General features: G+C 40.0%; 1 pseudogene; it reads right to left on the bottom strand.

Annotated features, from left to right (window-relative positions):
* Nucleotides 1-5,366: 5,366 nt before the first annotated feature.
* On the bottom strand, nt 5,367-7,224 carry LOC110743019 (annotated as a pseudogene).
* Between the last annotated feature and the right edge of the window lie 266 nt (nt 7,225-7,490).

Below are 7,490 nucleotides of genomic sequence, written 5' to 3'. Positions count from 1 at the left end.
AATGTAATGCATATTTTTGCTATTATTATTTGCAAATTCGGTAAGTAAAAGCAGTTCATTTTATTTTGTTTTTAGTTATTAAGAATATGGAATGTATTTTCATATATTTATTAAACATTTTTATTTCTTCTTTCACGAATTGTCTATTCGTATCTTTAGCACAACTTCCTAATAAGTGTTTGATTATTATTTATGTGCTCTATATACTAAGGATATTAACTCTATGTCTGGCATAAATGTTTTAAATATTTCCCTCAGTTCTTTGTCATTTAATTTTGGTTATTTATTTTTTTACATATAGACATTTAAGTTTGTTATTAAATCAAATAACTAACCTGTATGTACAGTTTTCTTTTTCTTTTTTCTTTTTATATTTAGGAAGTGCATAATTTTCTGTGGCTGATATAACGTATTCCCACAAACTGGGTGACTTAAAACAACAGAAATTTACCTCTCATGCTTCTTAAAGCTAGAAGTCCAAAATCAAGATCTTGGTAGAGTTGGTTCCTTCTGGGGGCTGTGAGAGAGAAACTCTTCCATGCTTCTCTCAGAGCTCTTGGTGCTGTCGGTCATCCTTGACATTGCTTGGCTTGTAAATGCATCACTCCAGTTTCTGCCTCCACTTTTATATGGTTTTCTCCCCTGTATATCTGTGACTCTGTGTCCAAATTTCCCTCTTCTTATACGGACACCAGTCATATTGAATTTAGGACCCATCTCAATTCAATATAACCTCATCTTAATCTCCGCTGATGTAATCTGCAGAGACCAAATGACGTTGCATTCATAGGTACAGGTAGATACAAATGTTTAGAAATAATATCAGATTATTCAACCTAGTACAGGAAGTAATTTTATATTCTAAAATCACGAAAGTATTCAGCTATATGTTCATTTATGTATGTGTTTATTTATTTTTACATTTATTTCTTTAATGTATCTGGATCTCCAATGTTTTTCTGATATAATTAGTAATTAATTAATTAGACTGAAGTACATTACCTTGAAATTTAAGAGTCCTCTCATTTTTTTCAAGCGGTAAGGTAAAGGTAAAATACCAAATGTACCATTTAAGTCAAACCTCAGAAGTTTCACACACAGAGAAAAAATAAAGTATTTTAAAAGGGCAATTTGATGACTGAGAACTTGCTTAAAAATATCTGGCTTGATTTTTATTACCTGTTACAAAATAAGCACTCCTTACATTGGAAATCTTCATATTTACTAGATAATCCTCATGCTTCCCTTCCAGGGATTTACATCGTTTTATACAGATGAAATTACGCCCTAATTTATCAGGTGCTGCTCAGCTAAAGAGAAGATATTTGTATCGCAGAAAGCACTTCAGCATTTCTTTTTTTTTTTTTTTTTTTTTTGGGGGTCCTCAATTACCCCATCTGTTTGCTTTCATGTCACATTTTCTCTGAGTTCCAGCTTTCAGATGCATGAATGCTCCACCCAGCACTTTGACCTTATTCATTTCCATATTTATCCCTCCTCATCCTGGAGTGGTTGTACTGATAGGACCCTGTTTGTTCGCCATATACTTTTCCAATAGTCACATTTGATTCTTTAGTGATTATCAATTATATTAGCTTCCAACAACTTTCCTTCTTGGGTTGCCTTGCTGTCTATGTAATGTTACAGTCCGCAATGCCTTGTGCTTTGATTTACAATAGTAAAGAACACATATATTTTGGCCACTAAGACTATGATCCTCTCTATCCTCCCTGAAATATCTATGCATAAACTGGTATGCTAATTTATCCCATATCAGTTATCTCTTTTCTGGAGACCTGTGTACTTCTACTAAAGATTTTAGGTGGCCCTATACACCACTAAAACCTATTGCATTGAAGGCATTTTATCCACTGCAATATTTTCTGTGTTGTGTAAATGCCACTTAATGTAAAGTTTAAGCTGTTCCTTAAATTGATATATACATCCTATATTAATCCACCCAAAAGTGAAGTTGGAAAAATTGTTTTCCACCAGTTGGTAAAGATGCACAGATAAAAATATTCCTTCTGGATATGAATTTCTGGGTGTTGGGAAGAAATAAAACAAATGAATAGACTAATATTAAATTAAGGAAATATCAAAACAACCTAATAAAAATTATTTTTTGGCAGAATGAATCACCATATCTATAGCTTGTATCTCATATATAGCTCAATTTAGAATGTAAGTGGCTAACCAATATTAGGACACATGGACATTAGAACTCATTGGGTGTTTTTTATATATGAATATATCTAAATATTGTTATCATTGAACACAAAGTATACACAAGTACACCAGGCCCCATTCTATTTTGTGTCTGCAAGGCCACCAGCAAAACTGTCCCAGATGGAAATGTTACCATGAACTCTCTGGGCTCCCCTTAGTTTTTCTACATGATTGTTATCATCATTAAATAGTCCTAAGATCTACTGGGGGTGTTTCCTTTGAAACATACTTTTATTGGACCACAACTATAGTTGCTAATAGAGAACTTTGCTTCTGTGTGAGACAAGAGGTCCTAATTAGAATATTTAGCCAAGAGATGTTAACAGATGTTAACAGGTTTCTGACCTGCAATCATTGCAACGAAGGCCTGGCTACTATCATGAACTATCTTTTTTATTCATCTGACAAATAATTATGTGGCACATACTGTGCACCAAATCCAATTCTAGGCATCAGTAAACAAAATAGAAAATGATTTTCTGTTCATATGGAATTTACTGTACAGTACATCCTTTTCAACCCAAACTGTAAATTCCACAGCTTCCTAAGACTAATATTCCAAAAAGGATGTTAAAAATACAGAAAGGCTGGGCACGGTGGCTCACACTGGTAATCATAGCACTTTGGGAGGCCAGGGGGGTGGGGGGCGGGTAACCTGAGGTCAAGAGTTCGAGACCAGCCTGGCCAACATGGTGAAACCTCATCTCTACTGAAAAACCAAAAATGTACCTGGGCATGGTGGCATGTGCCTGCAGTCCCAGCTACTCTGGGAGTCTGAGGCAGGAGAATCGCTTGAACCCAGGAGGCGGAGGTTGCAGTGAGCCAAGATCGTGCCGCTGCACTCCAGTCTGGGTGACAGAGGGAGACTCCATCTCAAACAAACAAACAAAAAAAGAATAGCAGAAATAAACCCACTTTTTATTGAGATCCGGTAAAAATGACATTTTTTCATAAACTGGAATAGATATGAGTTCTCAATTGAGAAATGTAATAGGGTAGGGTCTATATTAATATTATAATAACAGTGGAACAAAACTATTATAAGGTAGGGCATTACTGCCATTAGGATGAAATGAATGTGAGGGCCATCTGGATTTTCTTTAGTAGCTGTTTAAGTCTAGTTCATTAATAGCAGAGCTTAAAAGCAGCCATGCATAGCACAAATTAGGCAGCTTTGGACTGTGCTTTCTTGAAGTTCTAGACCAAAGGTAAGAACAGTACCAAACCAAATACTGCATTCATTCAGTCTTTAATCTTTTTGTTCAGCAGTGGAATGCTAAATGACAGGAGAATGCATCTTCATAAACAATAATGATTTGTGTCTCATGTCAGCTGCAAAGCCATCTAGAAACAAACCACAGCCTTGCTCAACTGAGCAGCTGCCATTTCCCTGGTCCTGCTTTTATTGTTGCAGAGCTGGGAAACACAAACAATGGTCCTGCACCTGCTGCCAGGCCTGCCAGAATGATGATGATGCTGTCATTCAGGCCAAGAGGAAGGGACTATAAAAACAGACACATGCCCTCACAAGCTCAGCTGCTCGCCTCCCTGGTGCTGCTGTCCTGCCAAACCTATGGCCAGTCCAGGTTGCCGCACAACTGTACAGACCATTGCAGGAGACAGACAGATTCTCTGGGGAAGCGCAAGTAAATTTGGTCAGGTTGGACTCAGCTTCATTAACTTCCTGTGGGAGAAAAAGTGTAGCCTGAGTGTTAGAGAGGGGCACATGTGGGACTCCCTAATGCACATGACTGTTCTCTTTGTCTTCTTATATTTTTATCTGTCAATTCCTTTCGTCAACACAATGGTGATGAGACATAGCCTGTTTGCCATACCCAGAAGAGAGAGATAAGAGTCTTTTATGAGAGCTTATATCTTCTCTTTGACTTTCTCCTCCTTGATGATTTAGGCTTTCACCACTAATTCTCTTGGGATGACTCTCCCAAACCATCAGTTCAATGTGGAATCCTGGAACTTTAGTGCTAAAAGTTGCCACTGAAATTGTCCTGTCCAACTTCCAAATGTTAAAGTTGAGAAAACTGAAGCTCTGAAATGGCAAATGATTTTCCAAGATTATACAAAGAAGGGGCTAGTAAAATCAGATTAGAACCTGCCTCGACTCCCAATCTAGTGCTCCTTCCATGCTCCATATCCTCTCTAATGTCTCCTACAACATCTTGCCCTCTCCCCTTACTTTTATTTCTACAGTCGATTTTGTATTCTAAGTAGTTGCTAAGTTTCACACAGCTTTGTAATAGCTTCCTGGCTCATATCCCACCTGCATGCACAAATCTCTTCTAAGATAACCACTGCAGATTACATGTTTAAACTGTATTTTAAAATGCTCTATTTTTGCGGTTATTTTAACTAAGGCTTCTTGTTGCCTCAAATGAGGTCAAAGTAGATCAAACCCACCTTGCCTGCCTATCTCCAAAAGGCTACTATGTCTCTCTTATTCTCTAGCCTAAACCGACAATTTTCTGTTCTTATAACACTGCCGGTATTTTTCCACTTACTGCTCCTTCGGTCTGGAATGGCCGTTCAAAATCTCTGCCTGTCAATGTGCTCCCCAGCCTTTAAGACTCAGATCAGACATCACCTCTTCCATGAAGCCATCACTTAGGCCCCAAACTCTTCCTTCTGTGTTTTCCTATGATGAGTAATTCCTCTTTTGTATACCACATGAAAGTGTAGTTATTAGTGTATATATTTTATCCTTTCAAGTAGATTTATAATTTTCCTATGCCTGAGATTCTGTCCCATACAGTCTTCTACCCCTGCACCCTCTCCCAACAGTATCTAACATAGTGCCTTGAATATAGTCAATGTTCAGGGATATTAATTGAATGTTATACTATTTGATCAAGGTCTGACAACAATATTTTTACCGTAGATTAGAAAGTTCATTTTGGAGCTGGGCGTGGTGGCTCACGTCTGTAATCCCAGCACTTTGGAAGGCTGAGGTGGGTGGATCACGAGGTCAGGAGGTCGAGACCATCCTGGCTAACATGGTGAAACCCTGTTTCTACTAAAATTACAAAAAATTAGGCCTGCGTGATGGTGGGTGCCTGTAGTCTCAGCTACTCGGGAGGCTGAGGCAGGAGAATCGCTTGAACCCAGGAGGCGGAGCTTGTAGTGAGCCGAGATCCCGCCACTGCACTCCAGCATGGGCAACAGAGAGAGACTCCATCTCAACAACAACAAAAAAGGTTCATTTTGACTTTTTAAACTGTATCTATTGCATCACGGCATCTTGGAATTAGAAACCAAAGACCAAGGAACATATTTAAAATTATAGTAAAACATACATAACAGAATATCGACCTTTTTTTTTCTGTCCCTTACACTTTATTGGTCAACTCTAGGCCTGTGTGCAGCTGGGTGGGTTTGGAGGAGAGCATCATTATTCACCAGCTCCCAGGTGGAGGCCTGCGAAGGCCTTGGCCTAGCCTTCCAGGGTCCCAGACTGTGGACTTTGGAGGGGCAGATCAGGCCTTTCCTGGGTCAGCACAGGGCACCCAGGTGATAGCACTGGTGGGCACCCAGGTGACAGCACTGGTGGGCAGCCAGCACAGGCACCTAGGTAAGGGCACAAGCTCACTATCCCTCAGCCAGCCTAATTGCGTTTGGAGAAATATTCCTTGCTGTCATCCACGTTGGGCTTAATCGTGTCACTGGCAGGCTTCCAGCCAGCGGCACAAACTTCCGCGTGCTCTTCTGTGTACTGGAAGGCCTGGACCAGCTGCAGAGCGTCCCGCAGGCAAATCATTAACAGTGATCTGGGAAGGACACAATGCCCGCATCTGTTTTCAGCACGGCACAATCCTCAGACAAGCCTCTGGTCACGTTAGCAAGCAGGGGGATGTTCAGGGGGCCCAAGTCTCCCTCCCTCTGGGGGTTGTTGATCCAAGCCAGGTGGGTGAACTGAGAGTCCACTGAGATGCCCAGCACTTGGCAGCCCAGCTTGCAGAAGTCCTCAGCATGGTCGCTGAACGTGATGATCTCCGTGGGGCACACAAAAGTGAAGTGCAGAGGGTAGAAAAAGAGGACTACGTACTTCTCTTTGAAGTCCGACAGCTTCACTTCTTTGAAAGTGCATCCACCACGGCGGTGGCGTTGAAGTCAGGGGCGGACTATCCCATGCACGCGATTACAGAGGCCATGACTGAAAGCTGTGTGGGCTAAGGCTGGACTTAGGGGCAACCAGACGCGTGGACCCACGTTCTCAGCACCAAAACTGACCATCTTAACCATCATTTACAGGTAAAGTTCAGTGGTGTTAAGTACATTCATAATGTTGTATAATTATCACTACTATTCATCTTCAGAACTTTTTTCATTTTGCAAAACTGAAACTCTATACCCATTAAACAGTAACTCCCCATTCCCCTTTCCTCCCAGCCCCTGGGAACCATAATTCTAATATCAAATTCCATGAATCTGACTATTACAAGCACCACACATAAGTGAAATCATACAGTATTTGTCTTTTTGTGCTGGCTTATTTCACTTAGCATGATGACATCAAGGTTCATTAATATTGTAGCATGTGCCAGAATTTCCTTCTTTTTAAAGGCTGAATAGTGATTATATAGAGAGAATATTTTGAATATATATTATACATGTAATATTCCATCACACACACACACACATCACGTTTTAGTTATCCATTTTTCCATAAGTGCACACTTGCCTTGCTTCCATTTTTGGCTATTGTAAATAACGTCGCTGTGAATATGGATATAAAAATATCTCTTTGAGATCCTGCTTTTAATTCTTTTGGTATACACACAAAAGTGGAATGGATCATATGGTAATTGTATTTTTAATTTTTTAAAGGAATCTCCATGCTGTTTTCTACAATTCTACATTAAAAAGTTGGATTCTAGGCTGGACATGGCGGCTCACATCTGTAATCCCAGCAGTTTGGGAAGCCAAGGCGGGTGGATCACAAGGTCAGGAGTTCATGACCAGCCTGGCCAAGATGGTGAAACCCTTGTCTCTACTAAAAATACAAAAAATATTAGCTGGGTGTGGTGGCACGTGCCTGTAATCCCAGCTACTCAGGAGGCTGAGTCAGACAATTGCTTGAATCCAGGAGGCAGAGGTTGCAGTGAGCCAAGATTGCACCACTGCACTCTAGCCAGGGTGACAGAGTCAGATTCCGCCAAAAAAAAAAAAAAAAAAAAAAAATTGGATTCTTTTAAAAAATCTTCCAAAAGTCTAACATGTAAGAGAATATCTGAAGTAAGAAATAACAG

The sequence above is a fragment of the Papio anubis genome, chromosome 6 (assembly GCF_008728515.1).
Source record: "Papio anubis isolate 15944 chromosome 6, Panubis1.0, whole genome shotgun sequence".
NCBI classification, from domain to species: Eukaryota; Metazoa; Chordata; class Mammalia; order Primates; family Cercopithecidae; genus Papio; species Papio anubis.
Note: the sequence above shows the minus strand (reverse complement) of the source record. Positions and strands in the feature narration are given on the sequence as shown.